This window comes from Bufo gargarizans, chromosome 2 (assembly GCF_014858855.1).
Source record: "Bufo gargarizans isolate SCDJY-AF-19 chromosome 2, ASM1485885v1, whole genome shotgun sequence".
Taxonomy (NCBI): Eukaryota; Metazoa; Chordata; class Amphibia; order Anura; family Bufonidae; genus Bufo; species Bufo gargarizans.
In genome coordinates this window covers 424,162,685-424,188,091 of record NC_058081.1, presented here as the reverse complement: position 1 = coordinate 424,188,091, position 25,407 = coordinate 424,162,685, and positions in this window count along the sequence as shown.

The following is a 25,407-nucleotide window of genomic DNA, read 5'->3' as shown; positions in this document are numbered from 1 at the left end:
GCAAGATGTGAGAGTTATGCACAGTGAACATTATTCTCGCTATGGTGGATCCCAGGTGAGGGGTGATTATCCTTATGTCCTTAACTGGTATTTATCATGGCGGGTTTAAGAGTGATGTCCTGGAATGTCATAGGGTTTAGGTGGACCTAGGAAACGAATGGCCGTGTTTTCACATATTCGCAGTTTCGCGCCGCATATTCTGGGACTGCAGGAGATGCACCTCACCATAGAAACTGGAGGGAGAGTTAGGAAACCATGGGCTCAATGGGTGGAGAGTGCATATGGTAACTCGTATTCTAAAGGGGTGTCATTATTGATCCACCGGGCGGTCAGATGGGAACCCCATCACACTACTGTTGACCCTGAGGGGAAGTATGTTTTTGTATATGCCCACATTAATGGTATGCCTTATGTGATTCTGAATATGTACAATCCCCCCCCCCCCCCCTGCCAATCTTTCTTTGCTGCAGGCTGCGGCAGGATTTGCAGCACAGTTCCCGTCAGCCTGGATATTAGGCATGGGGGATCTCAACTTGGTCCTAGACGATCTGAGGGACAGGTTTCGCAACCCGTCCAGTGACTCCTATAGACGGACTTCGGGTAAAACTGCCCTGGCACGCCTGCTGGAGGAACTTGGGTGGATAGACATATGGCGGGAAAGGTACCCAGACAGAATTGAATTTTCTTGCTTCACTCCCTCTAGAGGAGCGCTATCTAGGATTGACTACCTCCTGGGCACCCCTGGCACCTTCATGGCTACTCGAGAGATACATTACGGGTCCCAGGGTCCATCTGACCATGCACCTATAACGGCCTCTATCACTGATCCCTACTCCGCTGTCAGCGTACCCAAACAACGTATACACCCGTTTTGGCTATCGCTAATGTCCCTAAATGATAGGATACCTGACCAGCTGCATTCATTTCTTGCTGTTAACTCAGTTGACACACATCCGGCTCTGCTGTGGGAGACTTTAAAAGCCTTCCTGCGTGGGTGCCTTAAGTCTTCCATCTCTTACATTAAGAAATTCACTCGCCGAAAGGAGGAGGACTTGGGCATGCAGTGCAGGAATGCGGAATCCGTATATGTCTCAGACCCCACTGAAGTGAACAGGAGGGACTGGATGCTGAAGGGTAGACAGTACATGAATCATTTGCAAGAAAAAAGTGACCGCAAAATGCTTTTCATGCAGCAACAAACCTTTGAACAGGGCAGTAGAGTGGGCAAAGTGTTGGCACAGGTAGTGAGGAGGAATAACATGGCTCCGCCAATACTACGCATTAGTGATAGGGAAGGGGAGGTGGTGTCTGAGCCTGAGGGTATTCTAGACCGGTTCAAAGATTTCTACCAGGACCTGTATTGCTCTCGTGCTCAGTACACCATTCAGGCACTAGAGGACTACCTTCAGGAGGTTTCCCACCCACAATTTTCTGAATCAGAAAGGGATTTGCTGGACGGGGAAGTCACTCTGGAGGAGGTAGAGGAGGCGATATCGGGACTTAATTTAGGCAAAGCCCCCGGACCAGACGGGATTCCATTGGAGGTGTATTCTAAATATAAGGACATTCTGGCACCGCAGCTTTTGCGCATGTATAAGGCGTCCATGGAAGCTGACGGTCTTCCTGAATTGCTGTACGAGGCCTCTATTGTAGTCTTGTTAAAACCTGACAAGGATCCCACAGAGTGTGGGTCATACCGCCCTATATCATTATTAAACCTAGATTACAAAATCCTTACTAAATTATTAGCAAACAGATTGAACAGAGTAATATCATCCATTATACATGAAAATCAATCTGGCTTCATCCCTGGCAGATCTACCTCCAGCAACATACGTAGGGCGCAGGTTATTGCTCAGCTGGGATGGGCGGACCGGAGATTGTGGGCATTGGCCGCGCTGGACACGGCCAAAGCGTTTGACTCTGTAGAATGGCCTTAATTGAAACATGTCCTTAGATGTTTTGGTTTTGGTCCCATGTTTGTCAGGTGGGTCAATATCATCTATAAATCCCCGTCCGCTAATATCATGATCAATGGATCTCTATCATCAACTTTTTCACTATACAGAGGAACCAGGCAGGGATGCCCCTTGTCGCCCCTTTTATTTGCGATAGCCATTAAGCATTTAGCATTACGAATCAGGCAAGATAGCACTTTTAAAGGCATAGCTTTGGGGAATAGGGAGGACAGACTAGGTCTATATGCTGATGACCTCATTTTGTACATGGACTCAGTTGAGGTTACATTGCCCAGAGCAATCACATTGATTGAACAGTTTGGGGTCTTCTCTGGTCTATGCATAAACTGGGCGAAATCGGCCATCATGCCGCTATGGGCCTCAGAGTGGCCACCAGTATATCAGAATTTGATGGTAGTCGATCAATTCAAATACTTAGGAGTAAATATCACCAAGGATCCAGCCACATCACACGATCTAAATACGAGTCCCCTGGTGTCACACTTTGCAGATAAATTTAAGTCATGGAATACCTTACCGTTGTCCATCATGGGACGCATAAATCTAATCAAAATGGTACTCCAGCCCAAGGTTTACGTGGTATGGGTATACCACGTAAATTCTTTGATAAACTTCACTCCCTCATGGCGGCATTTATATGGGGTAAGAACAGACGTAAACTGGCTGTGAGGTCCCTACAGAGGAGTTGGGATGAGGGTGGTGCGGCTCTGCCGGATCTATTTTTGTATTTCCTTGCCGGTCAGTTGCGATACTTGGTTCCATGGGTGACCCGGGATGTGCTTCCTAGCTCAGAATATTACTTACAGGAGTATCTACATCTCTCCACTCTGTGGCCGGTTTTGGAGGGCCTGCCATCTCTATCAGGTTCACTCCTACCGATTCATAAGCTGGCACATCAGGTGTGGAGAGCTGCAAAGATGCAGCAATACAGTGGTCTACCAGATGATATGCAATTATGGAAAAATCCATTATTTCCACATTTGTTACATTGTGAAGGAGAGAGGATATGGCGAGGGTACGGTATTTGCTGTTTGAAGGATCTTTATGAGAATGGCATTCTGTTTTCCTTCACTCAGTTACAAACCAAAGCGGGAGTCTTAAGGCCACATTTCTTCAAGTACCTACAGCTGAGACATACCCTTCAGGCCCAGATTCCAGACCTTAAGAAACAGGTATCTCTATATTCACTCATTGGGGTCTTCAGAACACAAGGACCGAGGGGACTGATATCCGCCTTATATACCCATTTGCTCAACCTCAAAATCTCAGCTTCTCCATTGGGTTCGGAATGTAAATGGAGAGGGAATATACCCACATTGACAGATGGGGAATGGAGCGAGGCCCTTGAAGCCCCGATAACTGTGTCCCCATCTCTTACTAACAGATTGATACAATTATTTATTTTGCATAGGTGTTATCTCACCCCTACTAGGCTATATAAAATGGGGAGAAGATCACACACCGGATGCCACAGATGTGCTCAGTTGGGTGCGGATTTTTGGCACCTGGTGTGGGACTGCAGCTATATCCAATTATTTTGGAGGGGGGTAGTGGAGCTTATCTCTTCCCTGATCCCAGATACTTTGGAAGCTTGCCCAAAGATATGCATCTTGGGGATAATAGAAGAGGATTCAAGACCACGCTACACACTCACCTTTATTAAGGAGGCCCTTTTCTTAGCCAGGAAAGCTATTGCTCTTAGGTGGATGGCGGACAGGCCCCCTACAGTCAATCAATGGAAGACCCTTGTCAACAACATAATTCCCTTTGAGAAGATTATGTATTCCCGTAGAGGATGCCCTCAGAAGCACCAAAAGATATGGGGACCCTGGTGTGATTCTCCTCTGACTGCCACGACAGTTCATCTGCACTCTATAACCTAACTTTCTCTTATTTTATTTTTTTATTTTTCATTATGGTTATTATCCTGCTACGGTATGGTGGATCAGGGTTCAAAGTAGAGAACTGAACCTAGGGCATTATTTTCTTTTGACTTAATGCTCACTGCAAAATTGTACTTTTGATACGTCTTGACTTTCAAGGTCCCGAAGAGGACAACTCTTTACTACTGTATTACACATATGAATAATGATGCGTAACTCATTGTACTTAAATGTGACTGCTTTATTGTATTTCTTGCTTGTTACTTTTCAATAAAGCGAGTTTAAAAAAATAATAATGATAAGGAATAAATATGACAATCCTTGGTTCTTTTCCAGAGATTAAGCTTTTTTCCAATTGTCAGTTCCAGATACAGCAAGGTTTATAGCTCTCTTATGATGAATGAACCTACTAATACCCAAAATGATGTTACCTCAGTCTCTCTGTTGATGGATTTGGTGAGAACAGTCACCTTTTCATCTGCCACAAGGAGGAGGTTCAGGGGGAGGTGAGGAAACACCTATCAACGTGTTGGAGGTGATAGTGGTAGAATTGGCACTTAGAGCCAAGGTGGTGATAGCATAAGCAATGGTAGCAGCAGTGGCAATTGGGGCAAGTGCAGAGCAGGGAATCAGGAGGGGACCAAGGTGCCCACAATGACATAACCCAGTCTGTTTTTCCAGCATGAGCCAGTCCTGGCAAGAATTAACAATCATGGCTTTGCCCTCTCTGGAGTTTAAGTTGTGGACTAGTATTTTACTGCCATTCCAGGGAAAATTGATTTGTTATCACGAAGCATGAGAAAATTCGGCTTTGCAGTGAATTGATCTGAAATTCAGATCGAATTCCACTTCGGATACTTCGACACGATCAACCCTAGATGCAAGCAAGAACTTAAGGAGGAGGATTTTGAGCAGGGTAGGAGTAATGCCCTGTTTAAGCAATGGATACAGAAGGGGATACTAACGGTCCAGCAGTTGTTGCATAACACCGAGGAGAGATGGTTGTCGTGTCAGGAAGTTAGGGACATTTTTCGTCTAAGTCCTTTTCAGACAATTCAAAACGCCCAAGTAAGTAAATTTCTGACTGATAGGTTGAGAGACGTTTCAAAAGAAATAGCGAAAAATGTATTTGATAAGATGGTTTTGAGGGGTATAGGCCCAAAGTCCATATCTCTCTTATACTCCCAGTTAAGGGAAATTTTGGGGGACGATCTACGACAGCTGGTGTTTCGCCCATGGGCCCGTATCTTAGAGGATGATGAGGCAGGGGAGAAGATCTTAAAAGGATGGTGGGCTTTAAGGAATTCAGTCATTAATGAAACCTGGAGGGACACGCATTTTAGAATAATGCATAATGCCATCTATGCTTTTAATCTACCGACGGCTCTCAATAGGTCGGACAGGATTGCTAGTTGCCCAAAATGTAAGACACTGCACACTGATCCATTCCATGGCCTTTGGTCCTGCCCTCAAATTCAACATCTATGGATCCAGATAACTCAGATAGCAAAGGATAGCTGGAATCTGACGGTCCCGTTGAGCCCTATGATATTCCTGTTTCATTACTGGGAGGAACTGAAGGATGGGGTAATCATGGAGCGTAGACTGCCGTCCCTGTTCCATGCACTTTGTATGGTAGCCAAAAGGAGCATACTACAACACTGGCTTCAGCCTTCAGTCCCCTCTAGAGATGACATTATAGCCTGTCTCAAAGAGTTACTGACCTTAGAGCGAGGGGATGTAATAAAACATAAGGAAAGAAAGGGAGGTAAATTTCTTAAGAGATGGAGAGGCTTCCTGGCACAGTTCTTCTCTGATTCCGAAATCAAGAGCATTATGAAACCTTTCAGATTAACGAAGTGGTACCTAGAAGAGCAGTTGAAAGGGCCGCTAGGCCGCTTGGCTCATTAATGGGTTCACTATTACTGAATTGTGACGTTACTCGTACACCGACTTTTTGACTTTAGCCCAGGTCTGTCAAGAGGCATAAAATTGTTCTAGCAGGACGAAAGTTAGTTTTGGTTTGGGGTGGGGGGAAGGCAGAGGGAGGGAGGTTTGGGTCTTCTCAGATCTGGGAGGGGGGGGAGGGTTCTAAATAAGAAAATTGATTTTGAGGGTCAAATGGTCTGAATCTTTTACCTTATGATTAAGATATCATTGTATGCTCTGTGAAAACGATTTGTAATCGGCAAGCATTGCTTTGAACTTTACTTTGTGCATGTCTTTTTTCTTGAAAAATAAAGAAACATTTAGCTTAAAAAAAAAGGAGGAGGATTTGCATGGCTACCACGAGACCCTGTGGGGAAAACAATTTAAAACGCCCTATGCCCCCCAGAACAGTGGTCAATACAGCCATGGTTGCCAGACAACAGCTATTGGCCAGATATGCCTATAGCAGATATTTTTGCAAATATTCATGGTGGGACATCTGGGAGTCCTTTGTATCGTACACAAACTACGTGTTTGTGTACAATACAAGCCCAGCACTAACAAGTGGAAGACCACCTTCAACACCCGCTGTCACTTCAAATACCTGGTGATGCCCTTTGGGCTAAGCAATGCCCCTGCAGTGTTCCAAGAGTTTGTAAATGACATCTACAGAGACTTGATCTATTCCTGTGTTGTGGTGTACCTAGATTGTAACCTTCAAAGAACCTGACGAACCTGCCTCCTGTGATCTAGAGAAAAAAACAAGTCTAAGAGTAGTGATGAGCAGATCGGTGGATGTTCGGTTGGATGAACTTGACCTCGAACACCGAAACCTATTGAAGTCGATGGGGACCTGAACTTTGGGGCTGAAAAATGACTGTAAAAAAAGTCATAGAAAGGGCTTGAGGGCTGTCTACTCCAATGCAGCTCATGCCTTGCCTTTAGGATCTGACTGCACAGTGTGAAAACCACCTGTGTCTTGTCATCAGCCCATTGCCTGAAGAACTGCCATACCAGGGAACTCCTTTCAGCTGGCTTTGGTGTGCTCTCTCTCTTGGCGTGTTGGGTAGTAGCAGGATAACTGGCTGGGGGATGACCGCTCTGCTTTTGCATCCTGCTCCCCCATTTGCTCTGCGACTGGCGAGTCGTGCCCCCACCTCTTCCTCTGAGCTGCACACATCACTCCGATGAATTGGATTCGATGTGAGGTCTAGGACCTCATCATCCTTCACATCAACTTCCACCCACTCCTCACCCCTGCCCTCCTGGCTGGTCTGCACAGTGCAGAAAGCTGTAGCAGTTGACACCTGTGTTCATCAATATCATCAGAGATGTGCTGCGGCCGTCCTCCCACGTCCTCATCCTCTAACATAAGTGGTTTGGCATCAGCGCACTCAATCTCTTACACTTGTGGGGCAGGGCTAGGGGGATGGCCCACAGAAACCCTGCCAGCAGAGTCATCAAAAAGCATAAATGACTGCTGCATAACTTCGGGCTCAGACTGCTAGTTAGATGTGCAAGGGGTCAAGGTGGAAGACAGATACCTGTGGGCTTCTGGTGCCAACTCTGCGATTCAGCAGGGGGCCCTGTCAGCTATCCCATTTACAACCACTTCTACTTGTTCTGGCCTCACCATTTGTAGAGCGGTATAAAATGAGGCATAGCATCCTGTCACTGGATCTGCAAATCTCCACAATTCAGGTGGGAGAATCTGTCCACAGAACATCTATTGGTCATGTAATCCACTAGCCTATGGAACAGTGCCAAGAATAAAGCCATAAACAGTCCTGTTTACAGTTTACCACAACCCAAATAGGGAACACAGCAAACAAGTGGAAGAAGTTGCTTTGGTCAGATGAGACCATAGATTAACTTTTTGGCTTAAATGCAAAATTATATGGGGGTAATTTATTCATCTTAAATACTCCTAAATTAGGATTAGTTGCACCACTATCTGTAACTTTTCCCTGCCCAAGCCAGGTCTAAAATAAATCGTAGGCGTGGAGTGGGTGGGGGATGGGCCGGCTGGACAATCATGGCCTAAAACCTGCTAGAAACTGCAAAAGACTAGAGACTGGGAAGATGTTTGCAGTGTGCCACTATGTGCTATATGTAGGCACTTTAAGCTTTTGCTGCTGTCATATTTAATGTATTTAATGTATTGTATTTTCCTAATATCAGACTGGCATTGTCATTACATCTATTCGCCCCTAGGTGGTGCTGGCGCCACATACTATATATAGAGATGTCGCGAACATAAAACATAAAATTTTCCATTCGCGAACTGCGAACGCGAATTTCCGCAAATGTTTGCGAACGGGCGAACCGGGCGAACTTCAATAGGCAGGTGTAATTTTAAAACCCACAGGGACTCTTTCTGGCCACAATAGTTATGGAAAAGTTGTTTCAAGGGGACTAACACCTGGACTGTGGCATGCCGGAGGGGGATCCATGGCAAAACTCCCATGGAAAAATACATAGTTGACACAGAGTCGGGTTTTAATCCATAAAGGGCATAAATCACCTAACATTCCAAGAATTTTGGGAATAACGTGCTTTAACCACCTCAGCCCCCCTAGCTTAAACACCCTTAATGACCAGACCACTTTTTACAATTCTGCACTACACTACTTTCACCGTTTATTGCTCGGTCATGCAACTTACCACCCAAATGAATTTTACCTCCTTTTCTTCTCACTAATAGAGCTTTCATTTTTTTTATACAAAGTTGGCATTTGACTGAGATATTTATCTCACCCAGCATGGGTATATGTAAAATGACACCCCAAAACACATTCCCCAACTTTTCCTGAGTACGGCGATACCACATGTGTGACACTTTTTTGCAGCCTAGGTGGGCAAAGGGGCCCACATTCCAAAGAGCACCTTTCGGATTTCACAGGCCATTTTTTTACAGATTTTGATTTCAAACTACTTTGCACGCATTTGGGCCCCTAAAATGCCAGGGCAGTATAACTACCCCACACGGAATACCTTGGCGTGTCTTCTTTCCAAAATGGGGTCACTTGTGGGGTAGTTATACTGCCCTGGCATTTTAGGGGCCCTAATGCGTGAGAAGTAGTTTGAAATCAAAATTTGTAAAAAATGCCCTGTGAAATCCGAAAGGTGCTTTTTGGAATGTGGGCCCATTTGCCCACCTAGGCTGCAAAAAAGTGTCACACATCTGGTATCGCCGTACTCAGAAGAAGTAGGGCAATGTTTTTTGGGGTGTCTTTTTACATATACCCATGCTGGGTGAGAGAAATATCTTCCCATTTTTTTTTATAAAAAGTTGGCATTTGACCAAGATATTTATCTAACCCAGCATGGGTATATGTAAAATGACACTCCAAAACACATTGCCCAACTTTTCCTGAGTACGGCGATACCACATGTGTGACCATTTTTTGCAGCCTAGATGAGCAAAGGGGCCCAAATTCCTTTTAGGAGGGCATTTTTAGACATTTGGATCCCAGACTTCTTCTCATGCTTTAGGGCCCCTAAAATGCCAGGGCAGTGTAAATACCTCACATGTGACCCCATTTTGGAAAGATGACACCCCAAGGTATTCAATGAGGGGCATGGCGAGTTCATAGAAAATACATTTTTGGGCACAAGTTTGCGGAAATTGATTTTTTTTGTTTTTTTTCTCACAAAGTATCCCTTTACGCTAACTTTAAAAATTAAATTAAATTTCAATCTTTCATGGACTCAATATGCCCCTCACGGCATACTTTGAGGTGTCTTCTTTCCGAAATGGGGTCACATGTGGGGTATTTATACTGCCCTGGCATTTTAGGGGCCATAAAGCGTGAGAAGAAGTCTGGAATATAAATGTCTAAAAAATTTTACGCATTTGGATTCCGTGAGGGGTATGGTGAGTTCATGTGAGATTTTATTTTTTGACACAAATTAGTGGAATATGAGACTTTGTAAGAAAAAATAAAATAAAAATCAATTTCCGCTAACTTGTGCCAAAAAAATGTCTGAATGGAGCCTTACAGGGGGGTGATCAAGGAGTCTATATGGGGTGATCACCACCCTGTCATTGATCACCCCCCTGTAAGGCTCCATTCAGACGTCCATATGTGTTTTGCGGATCTGCTGTGTCCGTGTTTTGCGGATCCACGGATCCGCAAGACACATACGGATGTTTGAATGGAGCCTTACAGGGGGGGTGATCAATGACAGGGAGGGTGATCACTCCATATAGACTCCCTGATCACCCCCCTGTCATTGATCACCCCCCCCCCCCTGTAAGGCTCCATTCAGACGTCCGTATGTGTTCTACGGATCCACACATCCATGGATCGGATCCGCAAAACACATACGGACGTCTGAATGGAGCCTTACAGGGGGGTGATCAATGACAGGGGGGTGATCAATGACAGGGGATGATCAGGGAGCGTATATGGGGTGATCACCCCCCTGTCATTGATCACCCCCCTGTAAGGCTCCATTTAAACGTCCGTATGGCGCATTGGGTCAACCTGCTGACGGCTTCCAAGCATGGAATGCGTGGCTCTGCAGAGGAGTTGGTGACACTGCCACGACTTGCAGGCAGGCCTACTGCCACCTCCTCTACTCCTCCTACTCCATCCTCTTCCATAACTTCCTCGGCTGAGTCCTCTTCTGCTGCGCCGTCTGGCTGCACATCAACTGAATCCCCAGGGGCTATTACACATCCCGGATACGACAGTGTCACGCTGTCTTGGGATTGACTTGCCTGAAAGCAGAGCACCACACCAGACCAGCACTCCTGTCCGCCCTGAACGCACAGGTGGATCAGTGGCTGACCCCGCACCAACTGGAGATTGGCAAAGTGGTGTGTGACAATGGAAGCAATTTGTTGGCGGCATTGAATTTGGGCAAGTTGTCACATGTGCCGTGCATGACACATGTGTTGAATCTCATCGTACAACACTTTGTGTCTAAGTACCCAGCCTTACAGGACGTCCTCAAGCAGGCCAAGAAGGTGTGTGCCATGGCGCACTTTTCAGACATTCAGCGCCGAAACAACATGCCAGTGAGGCGCTTGATTTGCGACAGCCCGACACGTTGGAATTCAACACTCCTAATGTTCGACCGCCTGCTCCAACAAGAAAAAGCCGTCAACGAGTATTTGTATGACCGGAGTGCTAGGACAGCCTCTGCGGAGCTGGGAATTTTTTTGCCACGTTACTGGACGCTCATGCGCAATGCCTGTAGGCTCATGCGTCCTTTTGAGGAGGTGACAAACCTAGTCAGTCGCACCAAAGGCACCATCAGCGACATCATCCCATTTGTTTTCTTCCTGGAGCGTGCCCTGCAAAGAGTGCTGGATCAGGCTGTGGATGAGCGTGAAGAGGAAGAGTTGTGGTAACCATCACCACCAGAACCAGCCTTGTCATCATCGCTTGCCGGACCTGCGGCAACGCTGCAATAGGAGTATGAGGAGTCAGAGGAGGAATGTGGCTTTGAGGAAGAGGAACACCAACCACAGCAGGCATCCCAGGGTGCTCGTTGTTGTCACCTATCTGGGACCCGTGGTGTTGTACGTGGCTATGGGGAAGAACAGACCGTCAATGACATTAGTGAGGAGGAGGAACGGGAAATGAGTAGCTCGGCATCCAACCTTGTGCAAATAGGGTCTTTCATGCTGTCATGTCTGTTGAGGGACCCTCGTATAAAAAGAATGAAGGAGAATGACCTGTACTGGGTGGCCAGGCTACTAGACCCCCAGCATAAGCAGAAAGTGGTGGAAATGTTACCAAATTGCCGGAAGTCAGAAAGGATGCAAAACCAAACTAAAAAATATGCTTTACACAGCTTATAAGGGGGATGTCACAGCACAACGGGAATCTAACAGGATGTCATGGAACCATGAACCAGACGTACAACAAGAGATGAGTGGAAATAAGAAGGCTTTATTGAAAATAAAGCTGTAAGGCAAAAGTCCAAACGGATGGCTAAACCGAAGCAGGGTCTTGCGAAACCAGAGATCAGGAACCAGAAGGGTAGTCAGATGAAGCCAGGATCAGGAACCAACAGGGTAGTCAGACGAAGCCAGGATCAGGAATCAGCAGGGTAGTCAGACGAAGCCAGGATCAGGAACCAGAAGCAGCAGCAGTCTTAGAAGCATGTGAGCACAGGAGGACCAAGCAGGGAACTGAAGCCACAGACCTCCTATATATATGAGCTAGGCATCCAGCTCCTCCCAGTGGGAAGGAGGAGCCACAGGGTGGGAGGCTACAAGAAACCCAGAAACCAAGATGGCCGCCAGCACATGTCAAACGAAGGAGAACAGCAAGGAGGTAAGACCATGACAGTACCTCCCCCTCAAGGGCCCCTCCTCCGCGGAGTAAGGAACGGTTTCTGAGGGAAGCGTGCGTGGAAGGCTCGGAGCAAGGCAGGAGCATGGACATCTGCGGAGGGAACCCAGGAACGCTCCTCTGGACCATAACCACGCCAATGGACCAAAAACTGCACCCGGCCGCGGACCAGGCGTGAGTCCAGGATATTGCTCACCTCATACTCCTCACGATTGCCCACTTGGACCGGACGAGGCCGAGGAATCGAGGAAGTGAAACGATTACACACCAGTGGCTTCAAGAGGGAGACATGAAACACGTTGGAGATCCGCATGCCAGGAGGAAGCGCAAGGGCATAGGCTACTGGGTTTACCCTGCGAAGCACTCGGAAGGGACCAACAAAGCGAGGCGCCAGCTTGGGAGTGGGTACTCGTAGGTTGAGGTTGCGGGTGGACAACCATACGCGGTCTCCGACCTGGTAGGAAGGAGCGGGCGCTCGTCTGCGATCAGCCTGGAGTCTCTGGCGCTGCGCAGAGACCTCAAGGGACCTCTGGATCTGTACCCAAGAAGCACGTAGGACGGAAAGGTGATCCTCCACAGCCGGAATATCCTGGGGAGAGAATACCTCCGGTAACACGGCAGGTTGGAACCCATAATTGGCCATGAAGGGAGACGTCCCAGAGGAAGAGTTCACCGCCGTGTTCCTGGCAAACTCAGCCCAAGGCAGGAGGTCAACCCAATTGTCTTGGTGATCGGAGACATAGCAACGAAGGAATTGCTCCAAGGCCTGATTGGATCGTTCTGCGGCCCCATTGGACTGAGGGTGGTAGGCCGATGAGAAAGAGAGATGAATCCCCAACTGGGAGCAAAAGGCGCGCCAGAACCTGGACACAAACTGACTCCCCCGATCCGACACAATCTCCTTGGGCAAACCGTGCAACCGGAAGACCTCCCTGGCAAAAATCGAGGCCAACTCTTGTGCAGAGGGTAACTTCTTGAGAGGTACACAGTGGCACATTTTGGAAAACCGATCCACTATCATGAGAATGACCGTATGGCCTCGGGATGCAGGGAGGTCCACAATGAAATCCATCCCCAGGTGTGACCATGGACGCTCCCCGGTGGCTATGGGTTGCAAAAGGCCCAACGGAAGGTGCCAAGGGGACTTACTTTGGGCACAAACAGAGCATGCTGCTACATATGCGGCGATGTCGGAACGTAGAGAAGGCCACCAGAACAGACGTGAAACAGCCCAGGACAGCTGATTCTTTCCAGGATGCCCCGCGGCCTTGGAGTTATGGTAGGTTCGCAACAACCGAGTGCGCAACTCCTCAGGCACAAAACACCTGCCGTTGGGTCTCCCAGAGGGAGCACCAGATTTAGCCGCCAAAATCTGCTCCCCCAGGGGAGAGGTCAGGCTGGTGCGAATGGCGGCCAGGATCTGATTCGGAGGTATGACCGAAGTCGGAATCGACTCCTCCCCGGACAGCTCGGAGTACTGCCGTGATAAGGCATCCGCTCTGATGTTCTTGGAACCGGGTAGGTAGGAGACCACGTAATTAAAACGTGACAAGAACAGAGCCCATCTGGCCTGACGTGGTGTCAATCTCTTGGCCTCAGAGAGGTAGGTCAGATTCTTGTGGTCCGTCAGGATGAGAACCGGAACCACCGAGCCCTCGAGCAAGTGCCTCCATTCTTTAAGGGCCTGCACGATGGCCAATAACTCCCTGTCACCAATCTGATAGTTGCACTCCGCGGAAGACAGTTTCCGGGAGTAAAACCCACAAGGAAGCAGAGGACCCTCTGGTGTTCTACGCTGAGACAGGAGGGCGCCTACTCCCGTCTCAGACGCGTCCACCTCGAGGACAAACGGCAACCCAGGGTTGGGATGCGACAGAATCGGAGCCGACACAAAGGCGGACTTTAGAGCCTCAAAAGCTCGGATGGCCTCGGGCGGCCAGACCTGGGGATTACTGCCCTTCCTGGTCAGATCCGTGAGAGGCTTGGCTAGCATGGAAAAGTCCCTGATGAACTTCCGATAATAATTGGCGAAGCCCAAAAAGCGCTGCAGGGCACGAAGACCACTGGGCTGGGGCCACTGTAAGACAGCCGAAACCTTCTCAGGATCCATGGAGAACCCCTCAGCGGAAATGATGTAACCTAAGAAGGTTACCTGGGATCGGTGAAATTCGCATTTCTCAAGCTTACCGAACAGCTTGTTCTCTCGTAACCGTTGCAACACTCGTCTGACATCCAGAATGTGGGCCTCCATGGATTCAGAATATACCAAGATGTCATCCAAATAGACCACCACACACTGCTGCAACAGGTCACGGAAAACATCGTTGATGAATTCCTGGAAGACTGCGGGCGCATTGCACAACCCAAAGGGCATAACCAAGGATTCATAATGACCGGTCCTGGTGTTAAATGCGGTCTTCCACTCATCGCCCGCCTTGATCCTTACCAGGTTATATGCCGCCCTCAGGTCGAGTTTGGTAAAGACCGTGGCCCCTTTGAGGCGATCGAACAGCTCGGAAATCAAGGGTATCGGGTAAGCGTTCTTGATCGTGATGCGATTGAGACCCCTGTAATCGATGCAAGGCCTCAACTCACCGCCCTTCTTTTTCACAAAGAAAAATCCAGCCCCTGCCGGGGACGAGGATTTGCGAATGTGTCCGCGTGAAAGCGCCTCCCTCACGTACTCCTCCGTGGCCTCATTCTCCGCTACCGACAGTGGATAGACTTTGCCACGAGGAGGAACGGCACCAGATTGTAACTCTATGGCACAATCGTATGGGCGGTGCGGAGGTAGGGCAACCGCACGCACCTTATCGAATACATCCCGGTACTCCTCGTATTCAGGAGGCAACAGAGAGTCCGAGGAAGTACACAGCAACTTGACAGGCCCATGGATGCAACTAGCCCCACACTGCAGTGACCACGAGAGGATCTCGGCCGATTTCCAATCGAAAGTCAGATTATGCTTCTGGAGCCAGGGGTACCCCAAGACCACCGAGTAGTGTGGAGACGAAATAACCTGGAGACAGACCGACTCTCTGTGAATGGCACCAATGGCCATCCCCACTGGAAGGGTCTCATGAGTCACGTGTGGCGGCAGAAGGGGTCTGCCGTCTATCGCCTCAAGAGCCAGTGGGGAACCTCGAGGCTGTAGAGGAATGGAATTGGCGGCAGCGAACACACTATCAATGAACAAACCACCAGCACCAGAGTCCACCAACGCCTGGGTCGTCACCGAGCCCCCGACCCAGGAGAGGACAACAGTAATCAGTGGTTTGTCAACACGGGAAACCGGGGACGAGGAGACTCCACCCAAGATCTGCCCCCGACAGGATCTCAGGTGCGAGCGTTTCCCGGACGGTTCGGGCATGCCAACCGAAAATGCCCACCGAGACCACAGTACATGCATCGGCCCTCGCGTCTCCGGAGTACCCTCTCCCCCTCGGACAGGCGAGCAAACCCCAGCTGCATGGGTTCACCCCCAGACAAGTCATCCCCAGGAGGCGTGGGAGGAGAGGGAGGCACGGGTGGGACAGCAAACGTAGGCGCCAATCTGTTAGAAGGCCTCCGCAGGCTCTCCTGAAAAGAAGGTCTCTCCCTGAGTCTGGTGTCAATCAAAATCAGGAAAGAAATAAGAGACTCGAGCTCCACAGGTAGGTCCTTAGCTGCAACCTCATCCTTCAAGGCATCCGAGAGACCATGAGAGAAAGCAGCGACCAGAGCCTCATTATTCCAGCCCACCTCTGCTGCCAGGGTACGAAACTCAATGGCGTATTCAGCTACGGATCGTGAACCCTGTCTGATGGACATAAGGAGCTTCGCAGCAGAGGCAGCACGAGCCGGCACATCGAATACCTTCCGAAGAGAAGCAACAAAACCGGAAAACTCGGCAACCACCGGATTGTTGTTCTCCCATAAAGGGCTGGCCCAGGCCAAGGCCTTGTCCGAGAGCAGCGAGATCAAGAAGCCCACCTTTGATCTCTCAGTAGGAAAGGCATGTGGCAGCAACTCGAAGTAAATGCCCACCTGGTTAAGGAAACCTCGGCGCTGAGTTGGCTCTCCCCCAAAGCGCTGTGGGAGGGGGGCAGAACCGGTCATACCCTGAAACACCGCAGGCGCAGCAACAGGTGTCGGGGTAGACTCTGGCGCAACAACCAGAGCGGCAGTAGGAGCGGGCCCAGGAGCGACAACCGACCCATCGGCAACGGAAGCTAAATGAGCCGTGCGTTCAAGCAGGGTTTGCAACGCCACAGCGAACCGACCCAACAGGTGATCCTGCTGATCAAGTCTGGCAACCAGCGTAGGTAGCGAGGATGGCCCTATACCGTCAGAATTCATGGCTTGGTCCTAATGTCATGGAACCATGAACCAGACGTACAACAAGAGATGAGTGGAAATAAGAAGGCTTTATTGAAAATAAAGCTGTAAGGCAAAAGTCCAAACGGATGGCTAAACCGAAGCAGGGTCTTGCGAAACCAGAGATCAGGAACCAGAAGGGTAGTCAGATGAAGCCAGGATCAGGAACCAACAGGGTAGTCAGACGAAGCCAGGATCAGGAATCAGCAGGGTAGTCAGACGAAGCCAGGATCAGGAACCAGAAGCAGCAGCAGTCTTAGAAGCATGTGAGCACAGGAGGACCAAGCAGGGAACTGAAGCCACAGACCTCCTATATATATGAGCTAGGCATCCAGCTCCTCCCAGTGGGAAGGAGGAGCCGCAGGGTGGGAGGCTACTAGAAACCCAGAAACCAAGATGGCCGCCAGCACATGTCAAACGAAGGAGAACAGCAAGGAGGTAAGACCATGACACAGGGGAAGAGGTGAAAGTAATCCTCCTCCTACCACGACCACGGCGGCAAGGACAGGACGCTTTACAGATGTGTTGTTGATGGAGGACATGCAGAGCTTTTTCAGTCCTACACATCGCCACAGCCCTTCGGGATCCAGCCTTCGAGAACGACTTGACCGACAGGTAGCAGACTACCTCGCCTTAACTGCAGATATCGACACTCTGAGGAGCGATGAACCCCTTGACTACTGGGTGTGCAGGCTTGACCTGTGGCCTGAACTATCCCAATTTGCGATAGAACTTCTGGCCTGCCCCGCTTCAAGTGTCCTGTCAGAAAGGACCTACAGTGCAGCAGGAGGCATTGTCACTGACAAAAGAAGTCCCGAAGGGACTGACAGTGGGGGATACGTTTGACTAACAAAAGGCCTGGTGACATGCGTTGGTCTCAAAATGGTCCCCACGCTGCTGTATTTAATGTCTGCATACCGGATGACTTTCGTGAATTCTCCGCCACCAACTAGGGTTCAAGCCGCAATGTTTTAGTCACCTTTCTGCCTGGAAAACATCAATTTTTCCGGCCGCTGCTACAATAACATTGTTTTTTAGGCATGTGTACATGCCTAATTTATCTGGCCTCTGGTTCTGCACTGTGGCTGCAAAAACAAAACAAGCAAAAAAAGGCACATACAAGTGTCAATTCCCCTTCGTGATCGGTACCTTGTTGGGGCGAAGGGGCTTGCGTATCACAATGAAGCGATCATCACCTCTATAAGTGTGTTGGCAATGTTGCCACACCCTAGATAAGGCCGTTGCTTCTTTATGATCAGACTAAAAGCGATTGGCTGGATAAAAATGCCGTGACCGTGGCGTGGATTCAAACAAATGGGAGGGAGCCAGCGTTTTTTTTAACCATCTCGCCATTCGAAAAATCAATTCAATTCACCTTTCGGGGACCCTTGGTGTTGTATAAAACGCATATGGGATGAGGTCGATGATGTTACCTTGGCTTTGACTGACCAGGTTTGTCACCTCCGCAAAAGGACGCATGAGCCTACAGACATTGTGCATGAGCGTTCAGTAACGCGGCTAAAAAATACCCAGCTCCGCAGAGGCTGTCCATTTTTTTTAATTAAAAAAATCTGTTCTTACCAGTTTAATCTCTGTTTTGTCCCCTATCAGGGGCAGTTGCATGGAATAGATTTTAGGAACCCGGAGATGGAAAAAGATGCTTGGTCGGCCCTCTTACTTCCAATTTAGGGCACTGCGCGTGCGCTGTGCAATGTACTGTGCCACCCTATATGAGTGGTATGTTGAGTAGTACTATTCCTATCAGTTTAATCCCTGTTATGTCCCCTATCAGGGGCCTGTGTAAGAAACACATTTTATAAACCGGAAGATAGAAAAAGATGCTTGGTTGGTCCTCCTACTTCCAATATGGGGCACAGCGCGTGCGCCGTGCAATGTAATGTGCCACCCTACATGAGTGGTGTGTTAAGTAGTCTATTCTTATCAGTTTAATCCCTGTTACGTCCCCTATTAGGAACGTGTATCGAATAGATTTTAGACAACCGCAAAGAGTTGTCAATAGTTGACATTAATTTTATTCCTCTATGCGTCAATCTTGGTGAAGGGATGACTGTGCTTGTGCGCACGTTTGGGAGATTTTCAAAGCCTATGGTCATGCTTAGGTAGGTCAGTGACAGTTAAGTGACCTAGAAAACAATGATTCTGCAGTGTGGGCCCATTGTTGGCCTAGTAGGCTTTAATGATCACCTTAGATGAACACAAAGAAAATAAATGTTTTTTCTATGCAAAATTATCCACCCGATCGCTTTTGGTCTGTTCACAATGAAGCAACGACCTTATCATCTAGGGTGTGCCAACATTGCCATTGCCAACACACTCATAGAGGTGATCGCTTCATTGTGATATGCAAGCCCCTTCACCACAACAAGGTAACGATCACGAAGGGGAATTGACACATGCATGTGCCTTTTTTTTTGTTTTGTTTTTGCAGCCACAGTGCAGCACCAGAGGCCAGAAAAATGTACACATGCCTTAAAAATTGGGTATTGTTGCAGCCGCTGCTACATTGCGGCTCGAACCTTAGTTGGTGGCGGAGAAGTCATGCAAGTCATCCGGCATGCAGAGATTAAATACAGCAGTGTGTGGACCATTTTTAGCCCAAGGCATCTCATCAGGCCTTTTTTTTTGTCAAATGCATCCCCCACTGTCAGTCCCTTCGGGATCCATGCCTCATTTATCTTAATAAAGATGAGGTAATCTAGACTTTTTTGACCTAGGCGACTTCTCTTCTCAGTGACAATACCTCCTGCAGTGCTGAAGGTCCTTTCTGACAGGACACTTGAAGCGGGGCAGGCCAGGAGTTCTATCGCAAATTGGGATAGCTCAGGCCACAGGTCAAGCCTGCACACCCAGTAGTCAAGGGGTTCATCGCTCCTCAGAGTGTCTATATCTGCAGTTAAGACGAGGTAGTCTGCTACCTGTTGGTCGAGTCGTTCTCTGAGCGTGGACCCCGAAGGGCTGTGGCGATGCGTAGGACTTAAAAAGCTCTGCATGTCCTCCATCAACAACACATCTGTAAAGCGTCATGTCCTTGCCGTGGTAGGAGAAGGAATACTTTCACCTATTCCCATGTTAGATTCCCAATGGAAATCTGTGCTTTGGTCTGATGAGTGCAAATTTGAGATCTTTGGTTCCAACCACCGTGTCTTTGTGCGACGCAGAAAAGGTGAACGGATGGACTCTACATGCCTGGTTCCCACCGTGAAGCATGGCGGAGGAGGTGTGATGGTGTGACGGTGCTTTGCTGGTGACACTGTTGGGGATTTATTCAAAATTGAAGGCATACTGAACCAGCATGGCTACCACAGCATCTTGCATCTTGCTTCCATCCGGTTTTCGTTTAGTTGGACCATCATTTATTTTTCAACAGGACAATGACCCCAAACACACCTCCAGGCTGTGTAAGGGCTATTTGACCATGAAGAAGAGTGATGGGGTGCTGCACCAGATGACCTGGCCTCCACAGTCACCGGACCTGAACCCAATCGAGATGGTTTGGGGTGAGCTGGACCGGAGAGTGAAGGCAAAAGGGCCAACAAGTGCTAAGCATCTCTGGGAACTCCTTCAAGACTGTTGGAAGACCATTTCAGGTGACTACCTCTTGAAGCTCATCAAGAGAATACCAAGAGTGTGCAAAGCAGTAATCAAAGCAAAAGGTGGCTACTTTGAAGAACCTAGAATATGACATATTTTCAGCTGTTTCACACTTTTTTGTTATGTATATAATTTCACATGTGTTAATTCATAGTTTTGATGCCTTTAGTGTGAATCTACAATTTTCATAGTCATGAAAATAAAGAAAACTCTTTGAATGAGAAGGTGTGTCCGAACTTTTGGTCTGTACTGTATATCACTATATTCTAAATAATCTCAAATTTTCTAAGTACCTATATTTGCGATATAAATTTGAATATTCGTGATCAACACTAGTAGGAGGTCTGAATGTGCTTTCTCACTCCACTCACTATCTGAACTGGAACTCCCCCTCCTGGCAAGAATAGGACCAGCCCACTCCTAACAAGGAGAGGAACAGAGTGGTTCGCTCATCTTCTCCATTTAGCCCAAGCAACACAATAACACCTTTCAGCCACATCTCATCTCTGCAGTTTGTCACACAGACATCTTAAGGTGCATTTACATGGCCTGAGAATCGAGCAGATTATCGGGATCGACCGTTCCTGCAAACAGTTGTTCCCAATAATCTTGCCATGTAAATGTGCCGCTGATCACCTAATGAACACACTAAACGCTTGTTCATCTGGTGTTCCTGTTGTTCATGTAAATATTATTTACAATTGGCCACTAGGACCATCAGTGTCCCTTGATTTACACGTGTTAATAATTCTAAAAAATAGCTTTTATTACTTGTCCTCAAAATGATTTTCTTAGAACTCTATATTTTCCTATAGTTAAAATTGTCAGCATAGCCTGCCTGCCTATTTGTGTTCTCACAGTATTGTCTATGATTATCGAGTTCGTCCACTAGGTGGCTCTATGCATCTGCAGTAGCTTATTTCCTACGTCCTTTATTGTGCAGGCGTTTCTCTGCTTGTATACTACACGCTGTTGTTCCCACAGCGTGTGAGCTACTGTGCCGCCTTCCTGGACTAAGCTCTTATCCTTGTATCTCTCTCATACATTAATACAGGCCAGGCTACCGCTGGTTAAAACGCTAACTTCACTAGCTGCCCCCCGACATGTTTCGCCAACCAGGCATCTTCAGGGGTTTGGGCAGAGGTCCTGGCCTGTATTCATGTATGAGAGAGATACAAGGATAAGAGCTTAGTCCAGGAAGGTGGTACAGTAGCTCACACGCTGTGGGAACAACAGCATGTAGTATACAAGCAGAGAAACGCCTGCACAATAAAGGACGTATGAAATAAGCTACTGCAGATGCATAGAGCCACCTAGTGGATGAACTATAATCATAGACAATACTGTGAGAACACGAATAGGCAGGCAGGCTATGCTGACAATTTTAACTATAGGCAAATATAGAGTTCTAAGAAAATCATTTTATGGACAAGTAATAAAAGCTATTTTTTAGAATTATTAACACGTGTAAATCAAGGGACACTGATGGTCCTAGTGGCCAATTGTAAATAATATTTGAATAAAGTCCCAACACGTGTTAGGGAGATTTGTGTAAATTAACCCTGTTGTTCATGTAGGCACCACTAATCATGGCTTCTGGGCAGCAGATAGTGCTGTCTAAACAGTGATCTGCTCCTCAGAAACCATGATTCAGTATCTTGGACAAGCAGCCGACTGTAAGGAATGAAAACTCAGTCGGCCCGTGTAAATCCAGCTTTACATTCCTCACTTTTTTTGTCCTGGTGCGCAGTGTTATCCTGCTGCTACTTCCAATACTGTACCCTCTGTGCTCCCCAATGCCCCCAACTATTATGTTGTAGAAATAACTGTGCTCCCAAATGTGCCATTTGTAATAATCCCCCTTAGGGTTCAATCACACATCTGTGTGTGTTTTGCAGATCCGCAGAACATGGACACCGGCAATGTGCGTTCCGCATTTTGCAGACCTCGCATCGCAAGCACTTAATAGAAAATGCAGACGTGTGAATGGACCCTTACAGTGATAATGCTTCTCAAAAGTACAAATGTTAATAGTAGTATGCCACCATGTTGTCCAAACAAAGTTAAATAATGTAAATGTGAAAAAAAAGTCTCCAGGTTCAGATGGATTACACCCAAGAGTTCTTAAAGAACTCAGTTCAGTTATTGCTGTGCCCCTGTTCATAATGTGATATTCATATTAAAAAAGGACTCTAAGTATTCTACAGATAATTATAGACTAGTACGCTTAACTTCTGTTGTGTCAAAAAGGTTTGAAGGACTCTTAAAGGAATATATACAGGAGTATGTGACTGTTAATATCATAATTGATAACCAGCATGGGTTTACCAAGGACAGAAGCTTTCAGACTAAGCCAGGGATCTAGCTATAGGGGAAGCGGGAGAAGCTGCTGCTTAGGGGGCCAAATTCATAAGGGGCCTACCCAGGAGGAGAACTAAAAGATTTTATTGTCAGGGCCCTCTCAATAGTATTATAAAATAATATTATATACAGAGACACTGTAGGAAATGGATGGAGTGGCTGCCAGGCCTGACCTGAGAGAGTGATTTTGACTAGCCACAGGAGTGAGGGTTGCATGGAAGGTAGCGGTTGTGAAGCAGTTGCTTGGGGTGAGGGTGGGGGACGCATTCAAACATTTGCTGTGGGGCCCGGTCATTTCTAGTTACACCACTGGACTAACCGATTTGTTTTTATGAGGACATAAGTAAAAGCCTGGACAGAGGGTTGGCTCAGGATTTTGAAAAGGCATTTGATATTGTTCCTCATAGATGTTTAGGTAATATAGGTAAATAGGTAAGATAAGCCTGAATGGTCCCGGGTTAAAAGTGGTATACCTGAAGCTTCAGTGCTGGGTCCCTTTTTATTATTTTAATAATTTATTTATTAATGATATTAAGTAGAGATGAGCAAATTCTTTAAAAATTCAATTGGCTAGTTCGCCAAATTTTTGGGAAAAAATGTGGTTCAATCCGAAATTGATTTGCGGTGAATCGTGTTAAAAAATTGCTATTTCCTGGCTACAGAGAGTCCTGCAGTAACACGCATAGGGAGTCTGCTCTGGTAGTAAAATAATACTGTGAGTCAGTATGACATTCAGATGACTGGCGTCACTCATAGAATCACTGCACATTTCACTTATTAGGGCAGTCACGGGGGCCAAAACTGACCAATTAACTCAAGTATGAACTTAGGCTTACAGGTCAAGAAGCGCACTCCTTTTACACCGTCCAAAATATAAAAGGATTCTTTTGATTAAAATAATGTTCTTGGCGAGACTTTTGCTAGGGTTTGGTTTTCTCTAAATAAACCAAGTATTACTTCATGGGTTAACCTGGTTAATAAGATTAAGAGAGATGAAAAAACATTCTATATAAGCAGAGAAATACTGAGGAAAAATGGACTAAAATTGTGGGGAGAATCGAAGTTTTAAGGTTTTCCTGCCTACACTCATTATCCCCCCCCCCTTTTAATTTATTGATGGGGAGGACGGGAGATGCATCACAAAGGAAAAGGTTGGTTGGGTATGAACAGGGGGCTAAGGTTTTTTAGGGGAAAAATAATAAAATCATGTTGTTTTTGGTGAATTGTATGGTTTGAATTTCTAATAAAATTATAAATAAAAAGATGAGTAGCATATCACACACAGAGTGAAAGGAGCAGGATTCCTCAGCAGTGCTGAGCATTTCAGGAGAGTAGTGTGCTAATCTTGTTGAGCAGGATACCCAGCAGCACAGAGTATTTCAGGAGTGTGTCTGTTGTGTTGGAAGGACAGACCCGATTTCTCAAAAAGCTTAGATTCAACGTTGAAAAAATATATTGCATCAGAGGTGTGTGAGGACACCTTCACGATAGAATGGGTACTCCATCCAGGGCAGATTGTATATGTGGGTGACAAACAGACTATAACCAGGAAACAGATTGAAGAAAAAAAAAAAGGGCTTTACAACATATAACTCCACCGCTGAACGGCAATATATATATTTTTCTTTTTCCACTAATACACGCCACAAAACGTATAACTGCATCGCTGACTGGCAAATATATATTTTTTGGGTGCCACTAATACACAACAAAAAGGCTTTACAACAGATAATTGCACCGCTAAATGGCAAATATATTTTTTCTTTTTCCACTAATACACGCCACAAAAGACTTTACAACAGATAAATGAACCGCTGAGCAGCAAATATATTTTTTATTTTTCTACTAATACACGCCAGAAAAGGCTTTACAACAATAGACGGAAAAAAGACATTCACAACAAATAACTGCACAGCTGAATGGCAAATATATATTTTTTTAGTGCCACTAATGCACGGTAAAAAGGGCTGTACAAGATATAACTGCACCGCTGAACGGCAAATATATTTTACTTTTGCCACTAATACACGCCACAGAAGGCTTTAGAACGATGTAACTGCACTGCTGATTGGCAAATATATTTTTCTTTTGCCACTAATACATGGCAAAAGGGGCTTTACAACATATAACTGCACCACTGAATGCCAAATATATATTTTTCTTTTTCCACTAATAAGCAAAAGGCTTTACAACAGATAAATGCACCGCTGAGCGAACAAATGTTTATTTTTATTTTTCTACTAATACACACCACAATAGGCTTTACAACACATAACTGCACCACTGAACGGCAAATATATTTTTATTTTGACACTAATACACGCCACAAAAGGCTTTACAACAGATAAATGCACCACTGAGCAGCAAATATATATTTTTATTTTTCTATTAATACACGCCACAAAAGGCTTTAAAACAGATAACTGCACCGCTGTTCTCACACGTGCAGCAGCCATTTTAGGAAAAAAGGTGATTCGTTACCACGAAGCTCAAGGAAATTCGGCTTTGGTGAGAATCACATTTTTCCTGAAATTCAGATTGAATTGCACTTCGTCAGCTTTGATTCGCTCATCTCTAATATTTAGGATGGGATTAATAGCACCATTTGTGCAAATTACACCAAACTATGTAGTACTGTACAATCTATAGAAGATTTCCATAAACTAATTTGGACATGCTGAGTGTTTGGGCATCAACTTGCAAATGAGGTTTAATGTAGTTAAATGTACATTTATGCATCTGGGTAGTTATAATCTAGGTGCATCATATGTCCTAGTGGAAGTAACACTGGGACTCTGGGGGAATCACTTGTAGAGAAAGATTTAGGAGTACTTGTAGATCATAGATTAAATACCAGCATACAATGTCAAAAAGCTGCTTCTATGGCTAGAAGGATATTGTCATGTATTAAACGAAGCATAGACTTGTGGGATATGTATACAATTTTACCAATTTACAAAGCTTTGGTGCAGTGTC